At 44.7% G+C, this 27,814-nt stretch overlaps 1 protein-coding gene across 7 annotated transcripts in view; it reads left to right on the top strand.

The window, feature by feature from the left end:
• Positions 1 to 27,814, top strand: part of LOC135518151 (disabled homolog 2-interacting protein-like) — a 286,136-nt gene that overhangs the window by 139,203 nt on the left and 119,119 nt on the right. The window contains exon 1 of one of the 7 annotated variants that reach the window (XM_064943078.1): positions 5,468 to 6,767. The exons of the other annotated variants lie outside the window; for them this stretch is intronic. The gene's annotated coding sequence lies outside the window, so the exon portion shown is untranslated. Of the gene's footprint in view, positions 1 to 5,467; positions 6,768 to 27,814 lie in introns of those variants that run through there. 7 annotated transcript variants of the gene reach the window in all.

The raw sequence follows: 27,814 nt of genomic DNA, 5'->3' as shown, positions 1-27,814 counted from the left end.
TGAAGAGGCGCTGCTGCGCCTTCTTCACGATGCTGTCTGTGTGGGTGGACCAATTCAGTTTGTCTGTGATATGTATGCCAAGGAACTTAAAACTTACTACCCTCTCCACTACTACTCGAAGCGGGCAAAAAAGTTATTTAGTCTGCCTGGGAGCAAGACATCCTGGTCCGTGATGGGGCTGGTTTTCTTTTTGTAATCCGTGATTGACTGTAGACCCTGCCACATACCTCTTGTGTCTGAGCCGTTGAATTGAGATTCTACTTTGTCTCTATACTGACACTTAGCTTGTTTGATTGCCTTGCGGAGGGAATAGCTACACTGTTTGTATTCGGCCATGTTTCCGGTCACCTTGCCCTGATTTAAAGCAGTGGTTCGCACTTTCAGTTTTACGCGAAAGCTGCCATCAATCCACGGTTTCTGGTTTGGGAATGTTTTAATCGTTGCTATGTGAACGACATCTTCAACGCGCGTTCTAATGAACTCACTCACCGAATCAGCGTATTCGTCAATGTTGTTGTCTGACGCAATACGAAACATATCCTAGTCCACGTGATGGAAGCAGTCTTGGAGTGTGGAATCAGATTGGTCGGACAAGCTTTGGACAGACCTCAGCGTGGGAGCTTCTTGTTTTAGTTTCTGTCTGTAGGCAGGGATCAACAAAATGGAGCCGTGGTCAGCTTTTCCGAAACGAGGGTGGGGCAGGGCCTTATATGGGTGGTGGAGGTTAGAATAGCAATGATCCAAGGTTTTGCCAGCCCTGGTTGCGCAATCGATATGCTGATATAATTTAGGGAGTCTTGTTTTCAGATTAGCCTTGTTAAAATCCCCAGCTGCAATGAATGCAGCCTCAGGATGTATGGATTCCAGTTTGCAAAGAGTCAAATAAAGTTTGTTCAGAGCCATCGATGTGTCTGCTTGGGGGGGAATATATACGGCTGTGATTATAATCGAAGAGAATTCCCTTGGTAGATAATGCGGTTGACATTTGGTTGTGAGGAATTCTAAATCAGGTGATCAGAAGGACTTGAGTTCCTGTATGTTGTTGTGGCCACACCACGTCTCGTTAGCCATAAGGCATACGCCCCCGCCCCTCTTCTTACCAGAAAGATGTTTGTTTCTGTCGGAGTGATGCGTGGAGAAACCAGGTGGCTGCACCGACTCCGATAGCGTCTCTCCAGTGAGCCATGTTTCCGTGAAGCAAAGAACGTTACAGTCTCTGATGTTCCTCTGGAATGCTACCCTTGCTCGGATTTCATCAACCTTGTTGTCAAGAGACTGGACATTGGCGAGAAGTATACTAGGGAGTGGTGCACGATGTCTCCGGAGTCTGACCAGAAGACTGCTTCGTTTCCCTCTTTTACGAAGTCGTTTTTTTGGCTCACCGGCTGGGATCCATTCCGTTGTCCTGGGTGAAAGGCAGAACACAGGATCCACTTCGCGAAAGTCATATTCTTGGTCGTACTGATGGTGAGTTGATGCTGCTCTTATATTCAGTAGTTCTTCTCGACTGTATGTAAAGAAACCTAAGATGACCTGGAGTACTAATGTAAGAAATAACACAAATAAGAAGTAATGCAAAAAACTGCATAGTTTCCTAGGAACGCGAAGCGAGGCGGCCATCTCTGTCGGCGCCGGAAGTAGCTGACCAGGGTCAGCACACGGGTAACAACGACATATGAACATTAATGCAGCAGCGAGGAACAGACCTGGGGAACTGGCACATATAGGGGAGGTAATAAACAGGGGATTGAGTCGAGGTGAGTCCAATAATCGATGATGTGCATGACGGGGGGGAGGCAGGTGTGTTTACTGATGGTGGCAGGAGTGTGTAATGCTGGGGAGCATGGTGACTTCGAGCCCCAGGGGAGGGGGAGCGGGAGCATGCGTGACACTCTCAGCTTCCCTATCAAATCAAAACATTTCAAGCAGACAACCTAAGAAAATTAACAACAATGACAAATGGTTTAAAGAAGAAAGCAAAAACTTAAGAAAGAAATTGAGAAACCTATCCAACCAAAAATATAGAGACCCGGAAAACCTGCGTCAACTCCGTCGCTATGGTAATCACTAAAACAATACAGAAATACTCTATGGAAAAAGAAAGAACAGCACATCAGATATCAGCTCAATGTAACTGAAGAAACCATAAAATCCATGTAGTCAAACGTGTGGTTAAAATTGGCAAAAAAACACCCACATTTCTTTCCACAGAGCTGAGGGGTGAGCCAGGGATGCAGCTTCAGCCCTCTTCCACATATATATCAACCAATTGGCGAGTGCACTAGAACAGTGTGCAGCACCCCACCTCACCCTGCTAGAATCTGAGGTCAAATGTCTACTGACGATCTGGTGCTTCTGTTACCAAACAAGGAGGGCCTACAGCAGCTCCTAGATCTTCTGCACAGATTCTGCCAGACCTGGGACCCTGTCAGTAAGACAAAAATAATGGTGATCCAAAAAATGTCCAGTTCCCAGGACCACAAATACAAATTCCATCTAGACACTGTTGCCTTGGAGCACACAAAAAACGATACATACCTCAGCCTAAACATCAGCGCCACAAGTAACTTCCACAAAGCTGTGAACAATCTGAGAGACAAGGCAAGGGCCTTCTATGTCATCAAAAGGAACATCAAATTCGACATACCAATTAGGATCTGGCTAAAAATACTTGAATCAGTTATAAAAACCCATTGCCCTTTATGGTTGTGTGGTCTGGGGTCCGCTCACCCACCAAGAATTCAAAAAATGGGACAAACACCAAATCCACGTCACACGTAAAACACCAATAATGCATGCAGAGCAGAATTAGGCCAATACCCCCTAATTATCCAAATCCAGAAATCCAATCACAGCAAATGTATTTATATAGCCCTTCTTACATCAGCTGATATCTCAAAGTCCTGTACAGAAACCCAGTCTAAAACCCCAAACAGCAAGCAATGCAGGTGTAGCAGTATGGTGGCTAGGAAAACTCCCTAGAACGGCCAAAACCTAGGAAGAAACCTAGAGAGGAACCAGGCTATGAGGGGTGGCCAGTCCTCTTCTGGCTGTGCCGGGTGGAGATTATAACAGAACACGGCCAAGATGTTCAAATGTTCATAAATGACCAGCATGGTCAAATAATAATAATCACAGTAGTTGTCGAGGGTGCAGCAAATCAGCACCTCAGGAGTAAATGTCAGTTGGCTTTTTATAGCCGATCATTGAGAGTATCTCTACTGCTCCTGCTGTCTCTAGAGAGTTGAAAACAGCAGGTCTGGGACAGGTAGAACGTCCGGTGAACAGGTCAGGATTCCATAGCCACAGGCAGAACAGAACAGAACAGAACAGGCAGAACAGAAACTGGAGCAGCAGCACGGCCAGGTGGACTGGGGACAGCAAGGAGTCATCATGCCAGGTAGTCCTGAGGCATGGTCCTAGGGTTCAGGTCCTCCGAGAGAGAGAAAGAAAGAGAGAAAGGAATAATTAGAGAGAGCATACTTAAATTCGCACAAGACACAGGATAAGACAGGAGAAGTACTTCAGATATAACAGACTGACCCTAGCCCCCCGACACATAAACTACTGCAGCATAAATACTGGAGGCTGGGACAGGAGGGGTCAGGAGACACTGTGGCCATCCGATGATACCCCCAGACAGGGCCAAACAGGCAGGATATAACCCCACCCACTTTGTCATAGCACAACCCAAACACCACTAGAGGGATATCTTCAACCACCAACTTACCATCCTGAGACAAGGCCGAATATAGCCCACAAAGATCTCCGCCACAGCACAACCCAATGGGGGCGCCAACCCAGACAGGAAGATCACGTCAGTGACTCAACCCTCTCAAGTGACGCACCCCTCCTAGGGATGGCATGGAAGAGCACCAGTAAGCCAGTGACTCAGCCCCTGTACAATGGTTAGAGGCAGAGAATCCCAGTGGAGAGAGGGGAACCGGACAGGCAGAGACAGCAAGGGCGGTTCGATGCTCCAGAGCCTTTCCGTTCACCTTGACACTCCTGGGCCAGACTACACTCAATAATATAACCCACTGAAGAGATGAGTCTTCAGTAAAGACTTAAAGGTTGAGACCGAGTCTGCGTCTCTCACATGGGTAGGCAGACCATTCCATAAAAATGGAGCTCTATAGGAGAAAGCCCTGCCTCCAGCTGTTTGCTTAGAAGTTATAGGGACAATTAGGAGGCCTGCGTCTTGTGACTGTAGCGTACGTGTAGGTATGTACGGCAGGACCAAATCAGAGAGATAGGTAAGAGTAATATGATCAAATATTTTGGATCTAGTCAGGATTCTAGCAGCCGTATTTAGCACTAACTGAAGTTTATTTAGGGCTTAATCTGGGTGACCGGAAAGTAGAGCATTGCAGTAGTCTAACCTAGAAGTAACAAAAGCATGGATAAATTTTTCTGAAAAGAGCCGTTCAATTCTACAACCACTTAAAAGGAAGTGATTCCCAAACCTTCCATAACAAAGCCATCACCAAAGCAAGCTGGTCCTGGGGCTCTGTTCACAAACACAAACAGACCCCACAGAGCCCCAGGACAGCAACACAATTAGACCCAACAAAATCATGACAAAACAAAATGATAATTACTTGACACATTGGAAATAAAATAAAACTGAGCAAACTGGAATGCTATTTGACCCTAAACAGAGAATACAGTGGCAGAATACCTGACCACTGTGACTGACACAAACTTAAGGAAATCTTTGACTATGTGCAGACTCAGTGAGCATAGCCTTGCTATTGAGAAAGGCTGCCGTAGGCAGACCTGGCTCTCAAGCGAAGACAGGCTATGTGCACACTGCCCACAAAATGAGGTGGAAACTGAGCTGCACTTCCTAACCTCCTGCCGAATGTATGACCATATTAGAGACACATATTTCCTTCAGATTACACAGACCCACAAAAAAAAGAAAACAAATCCAATTTTGATAAATTCCCATATCTACTGGGTGATGTAGCACAGTGTGCAATCACAGTATGAAGATTTGTGACCTGTTGCCACAAGAAAAGGGCAATCAGTGAAGAACAAACACCACAACAATACAAACCATATTTATGTTTATTTATTTGCACATCATCATCACATCACATAATATGACATTTGAAATGTCTTTATTCTTTTGGAACTTGTGTGAGTGTAATATTTACTGTTCATTTTTTATCATGGTGCCCCAATATTGGGTTGGCATTGTAACCTAGTGGTTAGAGTGTTGGACTAGTAACTGAGAGGTTGCAAGATCAAATCCCCGAACTGACAAGGTAAAAATCTGTTGTTCTGCCCCTGAACAAGTCAGTTAAGAACAAATTCTTATTTTCAATGACGGCCTAGGAACAGTGGGTTAACTAGGAACGGCCACTGTTCAATGACGGCCTAGGAACAGTGGGTTAACTAGGAACGGCCACTGTTCCTAGGCTGTCATTGAAAATAAGAATTTGTTCTTAACTGACTTGTTCAGAGGCAGAATGACAGATTTTTACCTTGTCAGTTCAATTTGTTCTTGCTTAGTTAAATAAAGGTAAAATAAATAAAATAAAATGTTTATTTCCCTGTTGTTTATCCATTTCACTTGCTTTGACCGGGCTGTTATGTGACGCGACTCCAAAGAAAAGCCTGTAAGATCCCCTGCTCTGAGCATTGTGTATGGACATTGGGCACACTTACACACACACACACACAGGCACAGAGAGATAGGGAGGAAAGGAGAGGCTGTGTCCCATTTCAGAGAGGGCACTGGAAGTAGGACAGACAAAATAATGATAAAGAGAGAGAGGGGAGATAGAGAGGGAGCAAAAGAAAAAAAAGGAAAACCAGAGAGAGAGAAGGGAGAGAAGGTGAAGAGAGAGAGAAGGGAGAGAAGGTGGAGAGAGAGAGAAGGGAGAGAAGGTGAAGAGAGAGAGAAGGGAGAGAAGGTGAAGAGAGAGAGAAGGGAGAGAAGGTGGAGAGAGAGAGAAGGGAGAGAAGGTGGAGAGAGAGAGAAGGGAGAGAAGGTGAAGAGAGAGAGAAGGGAGAGAAGGTGAAGAGAGAGAGAGAAGGGAGAGAAGGTGAAGAGAGAGAGAAGGGAGAGAAGGTGGAGAGAAGGTGGAGAGAGAGTGAAGGGAGAGAAGGTGGAGAGAGAGAAGGGAGAGAAGGTGGAGAGAGAGAGAAGGGAGAGAAGGTGAAGAGAGAGAGAAGAGAGAGAAGGTGAAGAGAGAGAGAAGGGAGAGAAGGTGGAGAGAGAGAGAAGGGAGTGAAGGTGGAGAGAGAGAAAAGGGAGAGAAGGTGGAGAGAGAGAGAAGGGAGAGAAGGTGGAGAGAGAGAGAAGGGAGAGAAGGTGGAGAGAGAGAGAAGGGAGAGAAGGTGGAGAGAGAGAAAAGGGAGAGAAGGTGGAGAGAGAGAGAAGGGAGAGCATGAGAGCATTGTGTCACTGATTCTCCGCCCCTCGCCTCGAAGCAGCAGTAGCATAAAGAGAGGGAGAGAGAGAAGGAGGAAGAGAGCCCCAAGGAAAACATAGATAAGGAGGAAGAGAGCCACAAGGAAAACAGAGAAGGAGGAAAAGAGCCACAAGGAAAACAGAGAGGAAGAAGAGAGCCACAAAGAAAACAATCAGAAGGAGCAAGCACTCGGCAGTGGGAAGGGAAAATGGAGCTTTGAGAAAGACCTCCTCCGGTCCTTCCTTTATTTATTCTCTCTGGCACAACCAGTCTCCCCCTCTCTCTCTCTCTGTTAATCTGCCAGCCATGTACAATTGTTCTGAGGAATTCTGACCATGCCTGGTGAGTGTTCTGTGTTCTGCTGCTTTTCACGTCACTCACAGTGTGTGTGTGTGTGTGTGTGTGTTTGTGTTTGTGTTTGTGTGTGTGTGTGTGTGTGTGTGCGTGCGTGCGTGCGTGTGTGTGTTAGGGATGGCCTTTGAATGATGTGTCTATATCAGTATGTATTTGTGTATAGAAACAAATTAGAGACATAAAAGGGAGAAGGGGTTATATTGAGATCCCAAGCTTTATTCAAGGCTCCATCCTGTTTTCTGTGCTGTCTTCCCTCTTAATTTAATTAATTTCAATTAACTTTACTGGCATGGTAAAATATCATTTTAGGTTGCCAAATAAACCATCCAGGCACATAATAAATAAATGATAAATTTAATGGTCGTCTCTCTGATAGTTGCTTTAGAACTAGGTGCTACTGTGAACAGTGTCGTGTATAGTACAGTGTTATTGAGCATGCACTGATCTGGAGTATGCTCTTGTTTTGCTCTCATCTATTGTACTGTATAGGTAACATGAACCAACACCTTCTCGCTGTCTGATAGGGATGTGAGCTCTTAGGGATTTGAATGAGAGCTGATGCTCTGTCACAGAAATAGCATGAAGCAGAGAGAGAGAGAGAGAGAGAGAGAGAGAGAGAGAGAGAGAGAGAGAGAGAGAGAGAGAGAGAGAGAGAGAGAGAGAGAGAGAGAGAGAGAGAGAGAGAGAGAGAGAGAGAGAGAGAGAGAGAGAGAGAGAGAGAGAGAGAGAGAGAGAGAGAGAGAGAGAGAGAGAGAGAGAGAGAGAGAGAGAGAGAGAGAGAGAGAGAGAGAGAGAGAGAGAGAGAGAGAGAGAGAGAGAGAGAGAGAGAGAGAGAGAGAGAGAGAGAGAGAGAGAGAGAGAGAGAGAGAGAGAGAGAGAGAGAGAGAGAGAGAGAGAGAGAGAGAGAGAGAGAGAGAGAGAGAGAGAGAGAGAGAGAGAGAGAGAGAGAGAGAGAGAGAGAGAGAGAGAGAGAGAGAGAGAGAGAGAGAGAGAGAGAGAGAGAGAGAGAGAGAGAGAGAGAGAGAGAGAGAGGAGGCTCTGTGGTGTATGTAGGGGGCAGTTGTCAGCCTCTCCAGCCCAGCACTAACAGAAATCAGATGACTGGCCACCGCTGTGAGGTTACTGGTTGATTTGGGCTGCCGTTCTGGAACTCTTGACAGTATGAGGTCATTATTGCTGTCATGATGACCCGTTGACCCCTAGAAGGGTAACAGAGAGAATGCTATGGGTACCGCTGGAAAGAAGGAGAGGAGAGTGACGACTAATTTCATTCACAGAGACATCTCTTTCATACATGAGAGGGGAGGAGAGGAGGAGATGATTGGAACTGCTACCGTTACTGGTTGAGGTAGTCCCCAATATCTGTCTGTTCCCTAATCTCTCTGTCCCAGTCTGTCTAGGGGGAGGGTTGAGGAAAGGGGAGGATTGAGGAAGGAGAAGGTAGCGGAGAGAAGACGGGAGAGGAGAGGAGAGGAGAGGAGAGGAGAGGAGAGGAGAGGAGAGGAGAGGAGAGGAGAGGAGAGGAGAGGAGAGGAGAGGAGAGGAGAGGAGAGGAGAGGAGAGGAGAGGAGAGGAGAGGAGAGGAGAGGAGAGGAAGGGAGGGGAGGGGTCAGCTGGTAGTGTTGTTTTCTGTGTTGCCCTCCAGACTATCATCAACATCGTCTGCCATTCACCACCAGCATAGTTTCACTCAGTGTTGTTTATCTCCAAATACAGATATATGTTTACACTGGACGCTGCCCGACTACAGATCTATGTATGTGATGAATCTGTAAAGTAGCTTACACATTAATCAGAGGGGAGACACTGTACATCTTAACTCAAATCAAATCAAATTGTATTTTTAAACATGGGCTGAATAAGCTTACTCACAAGCCCTTAACCAACAATGCAGTTTTAAGAAAAATAAGTGGAAATTAAAAAATAGATAAGTAAAACATTTTAATAAAATAACAAATAATTAAAGAGTAGCAGTAAAATAACAGTCGCAAGACTATTCAAGGGGGTACTGGGACAGAGTCAATGTGCGGGGGCACCGGATAGTCGAGGGATTTGAGGTAATATGTTCATGAAGCTGGAGTTAAAGTGACTATGTATAGATAATAAACAGAGAGTCCCAGCAGTATAAATGAGGGAGGGGGGCAACGCAAAAAGTCCGGGTAGCCATTTGATTAGCTGTTTAGGAGAGTTATGGCTTGGGGGTAGCGCTGTTAAGAAGTCTTTTGGCCACTTGGCGCTCAGGTACCGCTTGCCGTGCAGTAGCAGAGAGAACAATCTATGACTAGGGTGACTGGAGTCTATGACAATTTTTAGGGCCTTCCTCTGACACAGCCTGTTACAGAGGTACTGAGGTCCTGGGTGTCAGGAAGCTTGGCCCTAATGATGTACTGGGCCATACGCACTACACTCTGTAGTACCTTGCGGTAGGAAGCTGAGCAGTTGCCATACCAGGCAGTGATGCAACCAGTCAAGAAGCTCTCGTTGGTGCAGCTGTAGAACCTTTTGAGGATCTGAGGACCAGTGCCAAATCTTTCCAGTATCCTGAGGGGAATAGGCTTTGTCATGCTCTCTTCACGACTGTCTTGGTGTGCTTGGACCATGATAGTTTGTTGGTGATGTGTACATCAAGGGACTTGAAGCTCTCAACCTGCTCCACTACAGCCCTGTCGATGAGAATGGGGGTGTGTTTGGTCCTCCTTTTCCTGTTGTCCACAATCATCTCCTTTGTCTTGATCATGTTGAGGGAGAGGTTGTTATTCTGGCACCACACGGCCAGGTCTCTGACCTCCTCCCTATAGGCTATCATCGTTGTTGGTGATTAGGCCTACCACTGTTGTGTCATTGGCAAACTTTTTACATTTTTTATAATATGTTTATTATTTTACAATAAAAAATCAAATAGAAAAGACAGCAATACTAACAATGACATTCATTGTACTGTTGAATGGGATGGCCAATTTAGAGAACAAAACAAAACTTAACTCACACATACACAAAATAAAACAAAATCCTATTAGGTGGTACATGTATAAGAAGACAGCATATAGTCATTACAAGCAGTGTAGTTAAGCCAAAAATAAATATTGAGTGGAGTACAGCACAGAGTAGCAGCAGATCGTCAACCCAGTTATGAAGCGGGACTAGACCATTTATCCAGTATCGGCTGCCATATTTTGTAAAACATTGGACTTCTATTGGAGGTACTGTATCGAATCTTTTCCATATGTATTACATTCCCTAAATCCCGTAACCACATTTCAAAGGTAGGTACAGTCTCCAGTTTCCAAAATTGCAATATGAGCCTTTTGGCTAATAGAGTACAAAGAGAGACAGCTTTCCCTTCGTGGTTATTCCCATCAACTGTACCAAACAGAGCGGTCAATGGGTCTGGTGCTAGAACTCCGGCTAACTTAATGATGGTGATGTAGTCGTGCCTGGCCATGCAGTCATGAGTGAACAGCGATTAGAGGAGGGGACTGAGCATGCACCCTTGAGGGGCCCCTGTGATGAGGATCAGTGTGGCAGATGTGTTGTTACCTACCCTTACCACCTGGGAGCAGCTGTCAGGAAGTCCAGGATCCAGTTGCAGAGGGAGGTGATTAGTCCCAGGATCCTTAGCTTGGTGATGAGCTTTGAGGGTACTATGGTGTTGAACACTGAGCTGTAGTCAATGAATAGCATTCTCACATAAGTGTTCCTTTTGTCCAGGTGGGGAAGGGCAGTGTGGAGTGCAATAGAGATTTCATCATTTGTGGATCTGTTGGGGCGGTATGCAGATTGGGGTGGGTCTAGGGCTTCTGGGATGATGGTGTTGATGTGAGCCATGACCAGCCTTTCAAAACACTTCATGGCAACAGACGTGAGTGCTACAGGTCAGTAGTCATTTAGGCAGGTTACCTTAGTGTTCTTTGGCACAGAGACTATGGTGGTCTGCTTGAAACATGTTGGTAGATGTATTACAGACTCAGTCAGGGACAGCTTTAAAATGTCAGTGAAGACACGTGCCATTTGGTCAGCGCATACTTGGAGTACAAGTCCTGGTAATCCCTCTGGCCCTGCGGCCCTGTGAATGTTACTCACATCGGCTATGGAGAGCGTGATCACACAGTCGCCCGGAACAGCTGATGCTCTCATGCATGCATCAGTGTTGCTTTCCCCCAAAGCGAACATAGAAGTAATTTAGCCCATATGGTAGGCTTGTGTCACTGAGCAGCTCGTGGCTGTGCTTCCCTTTGTAGTCTGTAATAGTTTGCAAGCCTTGCCATATCCAACGAGTGTCGGAGCCGGTGTCATTCGATCCAATTTTAGTCCTATATGGACGCATTGCCTGTTTGATGGTTCGTCGGAGGGCATAGCGGGATTTCTTATAAGCTTCCGTATTAGAGTCCTGCTCCTTGAAAGCAGCAGCTCTTTCCCTTAGCTCGGTGCGGATGTAGCCTGTAATCCATGGCTTCTGGTTGGGAAATGTACGTACGGTCACTGTGGGGACAACGTCGTCAATCCACTTATTGATGAAGCCGGTGATTGAGGTGTTGTACTCCTCAATGCCATTGGATGAATCCCAGAACATATTCCAGTATGTGCTAACAAAACAGTCCTAAGCATCTGCGTCATCTTTCCACTTTATTGACTGAGTCACTGGTGCTTACTGATTTAGTTTTTGCTTGTAAGCAGGAATCAGGAGGATAGAATTATGGTCAGATTTGCCAAATGGAGGGCGAGGGAGAGCTTTGTACTCGTCTCTGTGTGGAGTAAAGGCGGTCTTGAGGTTTTTTTCCCTCTGATTGCACATTTAACATGCTGGTAATTTTCCCTGCATTAAGTCCCCGGCCACCAGGAGCGTCGCCTCTGGATCAGCATTTTCCTGTTTGCTTATGGCCTTATATAGCTCATTAAGTGCTGTCTTAGTGCCAACATCAGTTTGTGGTGGTATACAGACAGCTACAAAAAAATATAGATGAAAACTCTTTTGGAAAATAGTGTGGTCTACAGCTTATCATGAGATACTGTTCCTCAGATGGGCAAAACCTTGAGACTGTATACGTCACCCCTTGTCTTACCAGAGACAGCTGTTCTATCTTGCCGATGTTGTATGTCACAGGGTTTTGGGCCCTGTCGGGTGTCTGAAGTAATTCCTTTGCGTCCGACTCATTAAAGAAATGTACAGTGTACAGTGACATGCTTAACTAATTGTTGACAGTTGCATGTGTACATGCGTGTGTGTGTACATGCATGCATGCGTGTGCATGTACAATGGCTTGCGAAAGTATTCAACCCCCTTTGCATTTTTCCTATTTTGTTGCGTTATAACCTGGAATTAAAATTGATTTTTTGGGGGGTGTATCATTTGATTTACACAATATGCCTACCACTTTAAAGATGAAAAATATTTTTTATTGTGAAACAAACAAGAAATAAGACAAAAATAATGGAAAACTTGAGCGTGCATAACTATTCACCCTGCCAAAGTCAATACTTTGTAGAGCCACCTTTTTCAGCAATTACAGCTCCAAGTCTCTTGGGGTATGTCTCTATAAGCTTGGCACATCTAGCCACTTGGATTTTTACCCGTTCTTTAAGGCAAAACTACTTCAGCTCCTTCAAATTGGATGGGTTACGCTGGTGTACAGCAATCTTTAAGTCATACCACATATTCTCAATTGGATTGAGGTCTGGGCTTTGACTAGGCCATTCCAAGACATTTAAATGTTTTCCCTTAAGCCACGCGAGTGTTGCTTTAGCAGTATGCTTAGGGTCATTGTCCTGCTGGAAGGTGAACCTGTGTCCTAGTCTCAAATCTCCGGAAGACTGAAACAGGTTTCCTTCAAGAATATCCCTGTATTTAGCGCCATCCATCATTACTTCAATTCTGACCAGTTTCCCAGTCCCTGCCGATGAAAAACATCCCCACAGCATGATGCTGTCACCACCATGCTTCACAGTGGAGATGGGATTCTCGGGGTGATGAGAGCTGTTGGGTTTGCACCAGACATAGCATTTTCTTTGATGGCCAAAAAGCTACAATTTAGTCTCATCTGACACATCTACTTTCTTCCATATGTTTGGGGAGTCTCCTATATGCGTTTTGGCGAACACCAAATGTGTTTGCTTATTTTTTTCCTTTAACTTCTTATGGTATAGGGGACGCTTGCATCCCACTTGGCCAAAAGCCAGGGAAAATGCAGTGCGGCAAATTCAAATAAAATGATATAAAAATGTAACTTTCATTAAATCACACATATGTAAGATACTAAATTAAAGCTACACTCGTTGTGAATCCAGCCAACATGTCAGATTTTAAAAAGGCTTTTCGGCGAAAGAAGAAGCTATTATCTGATGATAGCACAACAGTAAACAAAGAGGGTAGCATATTTCCACCCTGCAGGCGCTACACAATACGCAGAAATAAAATATAAAACATGCCCTACCTTTGACGAGCTTCTTTTGTTGGCACTCCGATATGTCCCATAAACATCACAATTGGTCCTTTTGTTCGATTAATTCCGTCCATGTATCCAAAATGTCAATTTATTTGCCGCGTTTGATCAAGAAAAAAAACAAATTGCGCAACGTCACTACAAAATATTTCAAAAGTTGCCTGTAAACTTTGCCAAAACATTTCAAAATACTTTTGTAATACAACTTTAGGTATTTTTTTTACATTAATAATCGATCAAATTGAAGACGGGTCTATCTGTGTTCAATACAGGAAGACAACAAACCAAGCTACTTTTCAAGTCTTGTGCAACTCTCAACAGTGTTACGCAGTTCCTAGATGACCGCACTTCTTCATTACACAAATGAATAACCTCAACTAAATTCCAAAGACTAGTGACATCCAGTGGAAGTGGTAGGAACTGAAAACAAGTTCCTAAGAAATATCGTTTCCTAATGAGAACTCACTGAACAGACAGAGACCTAAAAAAAGATTCTGAAAGGTTAGTCCTCTGGGTTTTGCCTGCTACATAAGTTCTGTTATACTCACAGACATGATTCAAACAGTTTTAGAAACTTCAGAGTGTTTTCTATCCAGATCTACTAATGATATGCATATCTTATATTCTTGTCATGAGAAGCAGGAAGTTGAAATTGGGCATGCTATTTATCCAAAAGTGAAAATGCTGCCCCCTATACCTTAAGAAGTTGCAATGGCTTTATTCTGTCCACTCTTCCGTAAAGCCCAGCTCTGAGGACTGTACGGCTTAAAGTGGTCCTATGGACAAATACTCCAATCTCAGCTGTGGAGCATTACAGCTCCTTCAGGGTTATCTTTGGTCTCTTTGTTGCCTCTCTGATTAATGCCCTCCTTGCCTGGTCTGTGAGTTTTGGTGGGCGGCCCTCTCTTGGCAGGTTTGTTGTGAAGCCATATTCTTTCCATTTTTTAATAAGGAATATAATGGTGCTACGTGGGATGTTCAAAGTTTCATATATTTTTTTAGAGCTCAACCCTGATCTGTACTTCTCCACAACTTTGTCCCTGTCCTGTTTGGAGAGCTCCTTGGTCTTCATGGTGCAGCTTGCTTGGTGGTTCCCCTTGCTTAGTGGTGTTGCAGACCCTGGGGCCTTTCAGAACAGGTGTTTATATACTGAGATCATGTGACACTTAGGTTGCACACAGGTGGACTTTATGTGACTAATTATGTGACTGCTGAAGGTTGCACTAGATCTTATGAAGGGGCTTCATTGCAAAGGGGTTGAATACATATGCACACACAACTTTTCCGTTGTTGTTATTTTTTTAAACAAGTCATTTTTTTCATTTCATTTCACTAATTTGGACTATTTTGTGTATGTCCGTTACATGAAATCCAAATAAAAATCTATTTAAAGTACATGTTTTAATGCAACAAAATAGGAAAAGCACCAAGGGGTGCAAGGCACTGTATGTGTTCACAAGAGTGTATGTATATGAGTGTGTGCACATGTGTGTTTGTTTACCAATGTAGAGATAGTGAGATCTCGCTAACCCACAGCCAAGTTAGAAAATGGGAGAATGAGAGGAAGAGCCGTCAGTCATTTTCACAACCTAACACATACAGTGGCAGAATGAGCACGGGAGAGAGGGTGTGAACATGGGGAGAAGTGGATATTAGAGAGAGAGAGAGTGAAGGAGAGAAGAAAGCAAAGAAAATGGATTTGAGATGAAGAGTTGAAAGGAGAGAGTACCATTGTTCATGTTTTGGTAAATAGACTACAATGTTTTATTTGTCACATACACAGTGACATGCTTAACTTGCATGTTCTAAGAAAGGAAGCTATATACAGGGTCATGGCCATTTTAAAATGAAACGAAAGATGTCAACAGAGAGGGGGGGTATGAGGGAGGGCTGTTATTACTAATGAGAACATATTTTCTATGAAGTGAAAGAGGTATTCACTTTGATGTGAATTAATGTGTTGGTCTGAAGAGAGAGAGCGAGAGAGAGAGAGAGAGAGAGAGAGAGAGGGGGGGGGGGGGGGGAAAGAGAGAGAAGCAGCTCAGATCAGGGGAAAAGCAGACCAATGGAGGAACGAAGAGAGCGAGAGAACATCAGTTAATGTTCTACACTCCCCCCTCCATTCTACTTCCCTCCCGTCAATCACCCCTCTACCTCTCTCCCTTCTTTCCTGCCTCTCTCCCCCATCCCTCTCACTTCCCTCCCTCCCCAATCCCTCCATCCTTCCCTCTTTGTGTAATTAGCCTGTCATAGCCCATCTCTCTCATGTCAATTGATTTACTGAGAGCTGATGAAGCAGATCGGATCCACAGTGCTTTAGCCAGACGGAGAGAGAGAGAGAGAGAGAGAGAGAGAGAGAGAGAGAGAGAGAGAGAGAGAGAGAGAGAGAGAGAGAGAGAGAGAGAGAGAGAGAGAGAGAGAGAGAGAGAGAGAGAGAGAGAGAGAGAGAGAGAGAGAGAGAGAGAGAGAGAGAGAGAGAGAGAGAGAGAGAGAGAGAGAGAGAGAGGAGGGAGGGAGGGAGGGAGGGAGGGAGGGAGGGAGGGAGGGAGGGAGGGAGGGAGGGAGGGAGGGAGGGAGGGAGGGAGGGAGGGAGGGAGGGAGGGAGGGAGGGAGGGAGGGAACTCAGAGGGCTATTCTTTCCCATTTCCCAGCCTGGGGGCACTCTGCGGGGGGTTAGAGGTCCACACACCTGGGGGAAGGAGCAAGGACATCCAGAGGCATGGGGTAGACATGCAGTCAGACATGCAGGCTGGCTGGAATGCACACACACACACAAACACACACACAGAAATGGAAAGGCGCACGCACACACACAAAGACCTATCAAAAGACAAACAGACACACACTGAGTATAAAACAAGCAGCCTAGTCACTATAATCACAGAATAAAACATTTGAAAAAGTTTGAGTACAAACTCCATGATGCTTGGAACTAGGGTTGTTGTGGTGACTATTATGGCAGGCAAATTCCACTTGACCGTTGAGTCACAGTAATCTCCACTTAGGTACTCTGGACATGTGTTGGTAGTACCTAACAGACCATCTGGTCACTCATGGCCTGATACTTAGGGCTCTATTGTCCCTCCATCAGGTCTTAATGGCCTTTTTACTCAGGGCTCTATTGTCCCTCCATCAGCTACTAAAGGCCTGATACTCAAAGCTCTATTGTCCCTCTGACATCAATACAAATGCAATGAAAATCAGAGAGTGTATGTAGTAGTATGTAGGGGGCAGTCATCAGCCTCTCCAGCCTAGCACCTCTCCAGCCACAGCCGTGCTGTGAGGTCACTGGTTGATTTAGGCTGGCGTTCTGGAATCCTTGTCAGTAGGAGGTCATTATCGCTGTCATGATGAAGGCACATTCTACAGGCAGTGCTCTATTGTCCCTCTATCCACTCTCACATCAATGGAAATGCCATCAAAGTCACATCAAACACTTGTCATCAAAACAACATGTGTTTTTAAAACTCACATCACTGTGATCAATCAATTTGAAACAGTTCAACATCAGGTTGAAACTGAGTGTAAAACATGGTCATTGTGGATGCTGTGTCAAAGCCAAACACAACTAAACAGATAGCGGCTCCTAAGGTGATGATTCATTCAAAACACCTATTCACATATTACAGTTTATGCATAAGCATAGGCCTATATATGAGCCCAAGCCCGAAAACACACCCTGAATTAAAATATATTATTGTGCCGTTATACATAGCCTACCACATATTACACATTGCAGAAAAACAATAAAAAATAAACATAGATTTAATATGACTTTGTACATAATTGTTCTACTCCAAAATGAAACAAACTATAGTAATCGTCATTGAGTGTGGACTGTATTATTATGCATACTGGATGGACTGGTTACCTTATGCTCCAACATTTCTATCCATGAGTCTGGGAGAGAACATATAGGCCTATGCGATGCTGTTGGTTCATTGATTTTGCAGGGCGGCTTACAGGGTTAACCTACAATTATAGTGAATTTGTATTTGATTTTGAATAACCTAGTAATAGGGCTGCATGCTCCTCAAACAGTGGTTGATGTGTGGAGAGAAATCTGTTCTTACAGTTGAAGTCGGAAGTTTACATTTAAAATACATTTAAACTCAGTTTTTCACAATTCCTGACATTTAATCCTAGTAAAAATTCCCTGTATTAGGTCATTTAGGATCACCACTTTATTGGAAAAATGTGAAATGTCAGAATAATAGTAAAGAGAATTATTTATTTCAGCTTTTATTGCATTCATCACATTCCCAGTAGGTCAGAAGTTTACATACACTCATTTAGTATTTGGTAGCATTGTCTCTAAATTGTTTAACTTGAGTCAAACATAGCCTTCCACAAGCTTCCCACAATAATTTGGGTGAATTTTGGCCCGTTCCTCCTGACAGAACTGGTGTAACTGAGTCAGGTTTTAGGCCTCCTTGAATGCAGACGCGTTTTCAGTTCTGCCCACAAATTTTTTTATGGGATTTAGGTCAGTGCTTTGCGATGGCCACTCCAATACCTAGACTTTGTTGTCCTTAAGCCAATGTCCATTTGGAAGACCCATTTGCGATCAAACGATGGTCATTATGGCCAAACAGTTCTATATTTGTGTCATCCGACCAGAGGACATATCTCCAAAAAGTACAATCTTTGTCCACATATGCAGTTGCAAACCGTAGTCTGGCTTTTTAATGGTGGTTTTGGAGCAGTGGCTTCTTCCTTGCTGAGCGGCCTTTCAGGTTATGTCGATATAGGACTCATTTTACTGTGGATGTAGATACTTTTGTACCCGTTTCCCCAGCATCTTCACAAGGTCCTTTGCTGTTGTTCTGGGATTGAGTGTCACTTTTCGCACCAAAGTACCTTCATCTCTAGAAGACAGAACGTGTCTAGCTTCCTGAGCGGTATGATGGCTGCGTGGTCCCATGGTGTTTATACTTGCGTACTATTGTTTGTACAGATGAACGTGGTACCTTCAGGCGTTTGGAAATTGCTTCCAAGGATGAACTTGTGGAGTTCTACAATTTATTTTCTGAGGTCTTGGCTGATTTCTTTTGATTTTCCCATGATGTCAAGCAAAGAGGCACTGAGTTTGAAGGTAGGCCTTGAAATACATCCACAGGTACACCTCCAATTGATTCAAATGATATCAATTAGCCTATCAGAAGCTTCTAAAGCCATGACATCATTTTCTGAAATATTCCAAGCCATTTAAAGGCACAGTCAACTTAGTGTATGTAAACTTCTGACCCACTGGAATTGTGATACAGTGAATTATAAGTGAAATAATCTGTCTGTAAACAATTGTTGGAAAAATTACTTGTGTCATATACAAAGTAGATGTCCTTACCGACTTGCCAAAACTATAGTTTGTTAACAAGAAACGCGTGGAGTAGGTGGAGTTTTAATGACTCCAACCTTAGTGTATGCAAACTTCCGACTTCAACTGTATATGCAGTCCTGTGTGAAGGCAAAGTTTAGATGGTTGCTAATAAAAATAGGATCCCAGCTGCTACTATATTTATTTCCATTCATTTCCATTCACCTCCATTCACATGATCTGAAAATGAACCAGTGGGAAAGCATCTCCATTCACATGATCTGAAAATGAACCAGTGGGAAAGCATCTCCATTCACATGATCTGAAAATGAACCAGTGGGAAAGCATCTCCATTCACATGATCTGAAAATGAACCAGTGGGAAAGCACCTCCATTCACATGATCTGAAAATGAACCAGTGGGAAAGCACCTCCATTCACATGATCTGAAAATGAACCAGTGGGAAAGCACCTCCATTCACATGATCTGAAAATGAACCACTGGGAAAGCACCTCCATTCACATGATCTGAAAATGAACCACTGGGAAAGCATCTCCATTCACATGATCTGAAAATGAACCAGTGGGAAAGCACCTCCATTCACATGATCTGAAAATGAACCACTGGGAAAGCATCTCCATTCACATGATCTGAAAATGAACCAGTGGGAAAGCACCTCCATTCACATGATCTGAAAATGAACCACTGGGAAAGCATCTCCATTCACATGATCTGAAAATGAACCACTGGGAAAGCATCTCCATTCACTATTTGAGTGCATACAGATGACATGTATTTGTTCCCCTGCCCCTGTTCCTCCTTGATAATGGCCCATTCTAAATCTAAACCCATTTGACATATTATTAATGACAAGATTAAATTGAGAATAGCCTGATGGGTGAAAACATGATCACTTGATGTGAGAACAGCATGTTCAGCCTGAGGCAAGGAACAGAGAGCAAGGTTTTTATTGCTACTTTCTCAAATCCGCAATAGCCTATAATCAAATCATGCAACCCATTTATGTTTTGATTTTTAAGACATAAGGTTTGTATTATTCACAACTTAAGTTGCGAAATAACTATAAATCTAGCGTATAGGATCTGTTTCAAATGATCACTTTTACGCTCAACAAAGCCACTTCAAATACGCACTCACTCCATGAGGGGAAAAATATCCTTTCTATTTTGTTCAGCTAAATTCAATTATATTCTTACTATAAAATCATGTAATATAAAATGATGGCACGGGACTTATACTGTAAACATATCCTGTCTGCTAAATGAACTAGCCCACAGCCTGTGGAATGGCGCATGGCCATAGGCCAACTCATATTCTGTTCTTCTGAAATACATTTTCTTCAAACTGTATCATAATGTTTCTTTAGACCTGCCTAAAAAAAATGAAGGATTTATTGTGATGATGTTTATTAAATTGATTTAATAGGCTTTTTAAAATATAGATGTTCCAAAGGCTCGCATCAGCAGCTTGTATGCATGGAGGCCTGGAGATGCTAAATGTGTTTATGTTAATTAACGGTATATTTAACGCGAGACCAGCAGTAATTTGCATGACAATAACCGGTTGCCAAAATGTCATGACCGCCACAGCCCTACTTGGAGCCAGAGTGCACTGCCTAGACTGCTGTGTACCGTCAGTTTATGCTGATGATACTTGATGCCGTTGTTTTTAATTCTTTTGTTTTAAGCCCTCCCCCAAACCATAGACCTAACTTTAACCACTCTGAATGAATGCCTCAACTGTTAACCTTTGAGTTGTTTCTGTTTTAACCTTCTAACCATGATGAATTAACCCTGTAACCATGCAGAAGGAATGTGTGAAAAATAGACGTTCATCCATAATACATCGAATTTCAAGGGGAAACTATGAGATCTTGTTGCAAGAGCTACGTGGCAGGATTTAGATGTAGATATGGAGCAGAGGAAACTGAGGTTCCACCACCGCCTGAGGAGATTCAATATCTTTTAAAATGCTGCAGTTTAATTATGAATTTTTACTAAGGCTTTGCTCTCCCTTAGCCAGATAAAGAGTGGAAATCGTCCTCATCGCTAAACAAAGTTTGTTTTTAAAAGTATTTGTAATGTTTCAATGAATACGGACGAGTGTGCTCACATTCCCTGGAAAAGTGTGATGCACAGAACTGTAGTTGGAAGGACAGTGTCTTCATTCAATAATCCATTTGCATGTTCTCCCTTTCATGAGATGAGAGAAAATAGTGGTCTTGATAGAGCATTGCTGTGTGTTGTCAATAACATCTCCCTCTGCCTAACGCCCAAAGGCCACCACACACAGAGTCAATAGGAATGACTGAATGTAGATGAAAGCTCGTTCCATCAGCCCTACAGGCACGCACGCACACACGTACTCTCTTTCAGAATTGATGTTACGTGTCTGTTGTAGTGGTTTATTTGACTGTAGCTCTACTGTAAGCTGCTTTGCAGAGGGAGGGAGGGAGGGAGGGAGGGAGGGAGGGAGGGAGGGAGGGAGGGAGGGAGGGAGGGAGGGAGGGAGGGAGGGAGGGAGGGAGGGAGGGAGGGAGGGAGGGAGGGAGGGAGGGAGGGAGGGAGGGAGGGAGGGAGGGAGGGAGGGAGGGATCTGTTAATGCGGTTGTCAAGGCAGAAGGGTTGGGTTGCATAATACTCAAACTCACCAGAAAGACAGGGATGGAGGGATAGAAAGGCAGGGATTGAGGGAGGGAAGCAGGGATGGAGGGAGAGAGAGAGAGAGGGATGGAGGGATAGAGAGAAGTAGGGATGGGGGATAGAGAGAAGTAGGGGTGGAGAGAGAGAGAGAGAGAGAGAGAGAGAGAGAGAGAGAGAGAGAGAGAGAGAAAGGGGATGGAGGGAGAGAGAGAGGCAGGAATGGAGGGAGAGAGACAGGGATGGATTGAGAGAGAGAGGCAGGGATGGAGGGATAGAGATATGCAGGGATGGAGGGAGAGAGAGATGCAAGGATGGAGGGAGAGAGAGAGGCAGGGATGGATGGAGGGAGAGAGAGGCAGGGATGGAGGGATAGAGAGATGCAAGGATTAAATCAAATCAAATCAAATTTATTTATATAGCTCTTCGTACATCAGCTGATATCTCAAAGTGCTGTACAGAAACCCAGCCTAAAACCCCAAACAGCAAGCAATGCAGGTGTTGAAGCACGTTGGCTAGGAAAAACTCCCTAGAAAGGCCAAAACCTAGGAAGAAACCTAGAGAGGAACCAGGCTATGAGGGTTGGCCAGTCCTCTTCTGGCTGTGCTGGGTGGAGATTATAACAGAACATGGCCAAGATGTTAAAATGTTCATAAATGACCAGCATGGTCAAATAATAGGTCTGGGACAGGTAGCACGTCCGGTGAACAGGTCAGGATTCCATAGCCGCAGGCAGAACAGTTGAAACTGGAGCAGCAGCACGGCCAGGTGGACTGGGGACAGCAAGGAGTTATCATGGCAGGTAGTCCTGAGGCATGGCCCGAGGGCTCAGGTCCTCCGAGAGAGAGAAAGAAAGAGAGAAAGAGAGAATTAGAGAGAGCATACTTAAATTCACACAGGACACCCAATAAGACAGGAAAAGTACTCCAGATATAACAAACTGAGCCTAGCCCCCCGACACATAAACTACTGCAGCATAAATACTGGAGGCTGGGACAGGAGGGGTCAGGAGACACTGTGGCCCCATCCGATGATACCCCCGGACCGGGCCAAACAGGAAAGACATAACCCCACCCACTTTGCCAAAGCACAGCCCCCACACTAATAGAGTGATATCTTCAACCACCAACTTACCATCCTGAGACAAGGCCGAGTATAGCCCACAAAGATCTCCGCCACAGCACAACCCAAGGGGGGGGGGGCAACCCAGACAGGAAGATCACATCAGTGACTCAACCCACTCAAGTGACGCACCCCTCCCAGGGACGGCATGAAAAAGCACCAGTAAGCTAGCGACTCAGCCCCTGTACAATGGTTAGAGGCAGAGAATCCCAGTTGAGAGAGGGGAACCGGCCAGGCAGAGACAGCAAGGGTGGTTTGTTGCTCCAGAGCCTTTCCGTTCACCTTCCCACTCCTGGGCCAGTCTACACTCAATCATATGACCCACGAAAGAGATGAGTCTTCAGTAAAGACTTAAAGGTTGAGACCGAGTCTGTCTCTCTCACATGGGTAGGCAGACCATTCCATAAAAATTAAGCCCTATAGGAGAAAGCCTTGCCTCCAGCTGTTTACTTAGAAATTCTAGGGACAATTAGGAGGCCTGCGTCCTGTGACCGTAGCGTACGTGTAGGTATGTACGGCAGGACCAAATCAGAGCAATAGATAGGAGCAAACCCATGTAATGCTTTGTAGTTTAGCAGTAAAACCATGAAATCAGCTCTTGCCTTGACAGGAAGCCAGTGTAGGGAGGCTAGCACGTGAGTAATATGATCACATTTTTGGGTTCTAGTCAGGATTCTAGCAGCCATATTTAGCACTAAAGAGAGAGATGCTGGGATGGAGGGAGAGAGACAGGGATGGAGGGACAGAGAGAGACAAGGATGGAGGGAGAGACAGGGATGGAGGGAGAGAGAGACAGGGATGGAGGGACAGAGAGAGACAAGGATGGAGGGAGAGAGAGACAGGGATGGAGGGACAGAGAGACAGGGATGGAGGGAGAGAGAGAGACAGGGAGCCTCCGTTATGAGGGTTGCGTCTAATTATTGTATAAATGAATGAATGAGTAAAGATTAAACTATTTGTGAAATGATGTAATGTGATTTTAAACCCTTTAAAGTTTAACTAAGTCATTGGCCCGCCCCCATGAACACAGACATGATCTGGCTCATGGGACAACCCCTTTCTACTGTTCCGAATAAAAACCCCACCTGAAGAAACCCAATTCAGACCATGCATACCTCGGTCACTGAGAGGGCAAAGGTTTGAGTAGAGACCACAAAAACCTCAGTATAAGCTAAGGTTGTGATGGTTGTTGAATTCCTAACCAAACCATGTGGAGCATTGGCTACACAGGTGGAAATGGTTAAACTCTAAGACTATCGATTCCGGTCATATAAGAGCAAATCTTTGATACTAATTACTAGTCTGCAGCTAGAAATTATGTACCATTGAATGCGAGGACTGACAACCACCAAAACATCTATTCTATAAGAACATTTCTGAATGGGACTCTGAAGTATTCATTCTAACCACGAAAAAAGTGCTCTTCACTGACGAGTCGCGGTTTCGTCTCACCAGGGATGATGGTCGGATTCGCATTTATCGTTGAAGGAATGAGCTTTATACCGAGACCTGTACTCTGGAGAGGGATCAATTTGGAGCTGGAGGGTCCGTCATGGTCTTTGGCGGTGTGTCACAGCATCATTGGACTGAGCTTGTTGTCATTGCAGGCAATCTCAACGCTGTGTGTTAGAGAGAAGACATCCTCCTTCCTCAGGTGGTACCCTTCCTGCAGGCTCATCCTGACATGACCCTCCAGCATGACAATGCCACCAGCCATACCGCACATTCTGTGCATGATTTCCTGCAAGACAGGAATGTCAGTGTTCTGCCATGGCCAGCGAAGAGCCCGGATCTCAATCCCATTGAGCAGGTCTGGGACCTGTTGGATCAGAGGGTGAGGGCCATTCCCCCCCAGAAATGTCTGGGAACTTGTAGGTGCCTTGGTGGAAGAGTGGGGTAACATCTCACAGCATGAACTGGCAAATCTGGTGCAGTCCATGAGGAGGAGATGCACTGCAGTACTTAATGCAGCTGGTGGCCACACCAGATACTGACTGTTACTTTTGATCCCCCCTTTGTTCAGGGACACATTATTCCATTTCTGTTAGTCACATGTCTGTGGAACTTGTTTCAGTTTATGTCTCAGTTGTAGAATCTTGTTGTGTAAATATTTGTATGAACATATGTTAAGTTTGCTGAAAATAAATGCAGTTGACAGTGAGAGGATGTTTATGTTTTTGCTGACTCAACTGCCCAATGTATGACCATATTAGAGACACATATTTCCCTCAGATTACACAGATCCACAAAGAATTTGAAAAACAAACCCAATTTTGATAAACTCCCATATCTACTGGGTGAAATACCACAGTGTGCCATCACAGCAGCAAGATTTGTGACCTGTTGCCACAAGAAAAGGGCAACCAGTGAAGAACAAACAGCATTGTAAATACAACCCATATTTATGCTTATTTATTTCCCTTTTGTACTTTAACCATTTGTACATCGTTACAACACTGTATATATACATAATATGACATTTGTAATGTCTTTATTGTTTTGAAACTTCTGTATGTGTAATGTTTACTTTTTTTATTGTTTATTTCACTTTTGTATATTATCTACCTCACTTGCTTTGGCAATGTTAACACGTTTCCCATGCCAATAAAGCCCCTTGAATTGAATTGAATTGATCGGATGGGATGTATAGACATTATGGACAGTATGTGGATAGATTATGTAGTATATCTGAAGAATACGTGGATAGAATAGTATACAGTACATTTGCAATGGGTATAACAGTATGTAAACATTATTAAAGTGACCAGTGTTCCATGTCTATGTACATAGGCCAGCAGCCTCTAAGGTGCAGAGTAACCGGATGGTAGCCGGCTAGGGACGGTGACTAAGTTCAGGACAGGGTACTAGGTGGAGGCCGGCTACTGATGGGTATTTAACAGTCTGATGGCCTTGAGATAGAATATGTTTTACACAACCGCTGTGTTTCTCTGTGAATACCTATGGAGATATGCCATTTGTTCTGCCCTGGTTTGTCTTCCACTACACTGGATACAAACTTATTTCCATTTATAGAGTAGATTTCCAAAGGCATTTTTTAATGTAAACCGTCCGACAACACAATGTGGTACAGTATATTATGAACAATGTTGTATTTCAGTCTTCAACAGATCCAGAGGGCTGCACTGAAAATGTGTTAGGCTATATTTCCTCGCCTTCAAAATTAGCAGAAAATTGTCCTCTATCCATAATTTTTGGCCACACACACAATATTTATATTCATCTCTGTCTGTCTCCCTCTACCTACCTCTCTCTCTCTCTCTCTCTCTCTCTCTCTCTCTTGTCTCTTTCTCTCTCTCTCTCTCTCTCTTTCTGTCCTTCTGTTTGCCTGTAGTGTAAGCCTGTGGGAGCTTGTCAGGAATGCATTTGTTGTCTATAGCTCTTCTCTCTCACCCTCCATCCCTCCCCCCTCTTTCTCTCCCTCCATCCCTCCCTCCCTCTCTCTCCCCCTCCATCCCTCCCTCCCTCTCTCTCCCCCTCCATCCCTCCCTCCCTCTCTCTACTTCTCCATCCATCCCTCCCTCTTTCTCTCCCTCCGCCCCTCCCTCCCTCTCTCTCCCCCTCATCACCCTCTCCCTCTCTCCCCCCCCCCTCCATCCCTCCCTCCCTCTCTCTCCCCCTCCATCCATCCCTCCCTCTCTCTCCCCCTCCCTCCCTCTCTCTCCCCCTCCATCCCTCCCTCCCTCTCTCTCCCCCTCCATACCTCCCTCCCTCCCTCTCTCTCCCCCTCCATCCATCCCTCCCTCCCTCTCGCTCCCCCCTCCCTCCCTCTCTCTCCCCCTCCATCCCTCCTTCCCTCACTCCCCCTCCATACCTCCCTCCCTCTCTCTCCCCCTCCATCCATCCATCCCTCCCTCTCCCTCCATCCCTCCCTCCCTCCCTCCCTCCCTCCCTCCCTCCCTCCCTCCCTCCCTCCCTCCCTCCCTCCCTCCCTCCCTCCCTCCCTCTTGCTCTCCCCCTCCATCCATCCCTCCCTCTCTCCCCCTCCCTCCCTCTTTCTCTCCCTCCGTCCCACTCTGTTAGTGCTGCATGTTGTCTTCTGTCTGTTTAACAGGTTATATGTTAGCAGGAGCCAGGGGGATAACCTCTAAGAGGGGGGGCCCTAGAGGACTCCCCACAGACGCTTAGCTCACTGACGTCTTCTATTCTTACCCATGACCCCTATCATTTCTGTCTGCCTCAACAAACTCCCCCCTGCTCCTTTGTAGTGTACACCCACACACACACACACGCACACACATACTGACCTACAAAAACTTGCACCTACACACATACACACATATACACAATCATGTACTGTACACACACACACATCCATCGAGCCACACTCATCATCACTGTGTACACACAGCACTGCTCAGTCTATGTGTGTGGGTGCAATCATGCCTCTCGCAGTCTCTGAATGTTATTCATGGATATAGGCAACAGAGTGTCAATTCACAACCGCTGTGTTTCTCTGTGAATACCTATGGAAATATGTCATTTGTTCTGCCCTGGAATGTCTTCCACTACACTGGATACAAACTTATTTCCATTGATAGAGTAGTTTCCCGAAGGCTTTAAAGAAAACAAATTGTAAACAGTCTGACAATACAATGCTGTACAGTATATTATGATCAAACCCAGAGAAATGAGAAAATCCTGGCAATGTTGTATTGTTACAGAGTCTAGCTCCTGTATTCTACCTTAGGATTGTAGTTGGACTTTAACCAGCCCTACCTGCAGTAAAACCCTGTCTTGGACAGTTTGTCTATGATAAGAGACTAGTTCAAGCTACAGCAGTGGGGTTAACACACTAAACCTCCTTTAGTTTCACTTCTTCAAGGCAGATTATAGTTTCTCTCAGTTGGCCTTATGTTGTAAGGACGTTGTTTTGTAAGCTGTCCAGCACCTTGGTTGTACCTAAGCTACCTTTTAAGCTACCCTTTAAGCTACCTTTTAAGCTACCTTTTAAGCTACCCTTTAAGCTACCTTTTAAGCTGCCTTTTAAGTACATTTTAAGCTACCTTTTAAGCTACCCTTTAAGCTACCTTTTAAGCTACCTTTTAAGCTACCTTTTAAGCTACCCTTTAAGCTACCCTTTAAGCTACCTTTTAAGCTACCTTTTAAGCTACCCTTTAAGCTACCTTTTAAGCTACCCTTTAAGCTACCCTTTAAGCTACCTTTTAAGCTACCTTTTAAGCTACCCTTTAAGCTACCTTTTAAGCTACCCTTTAAGCTACCTTTTAAGCTACCTTTTCCTCACTCACCTGTTTTTATACTTTATGGTCCACTGTCGACAGTATAAATACGGTGAGCCTCTCCACTACCAGGCATTACAGTAACATCAAGCAGAAGCCATTACACATCCATGAAGTGAGTCTCCATATTGAGAGTATAGACTCGTGGCCTCCTGTAAATACAAACCTCTGTTTGTCTGTGTGTTCTGAGGCCATTAAGTTACTTAACGGCCCAGTACTCTGGCTCCCCCGTCCACTCAAA

The sequence above is a fragment of the Oncorhynchus masou genome, chromosome 28 (assembly GCF_036934945.1).
Source record: "Oncorhynchus masou masou isolate Uvic2021 chromosome 28, UVic_Omas_1.1, whole genome shotgun sequence".
In the NCBI taxonomy this organism is placed as follows: Eukaryota; Metazoa; Chordata; class Actinopteri; order Salmoniformes; family Salmonidae; genus Oncorhynchus; species Oncorhynchus masou.
Note: the sequence above shows the minus strand (reverse complement) of the source record. Positions and strands in the feature narration are given on the sequence as shown.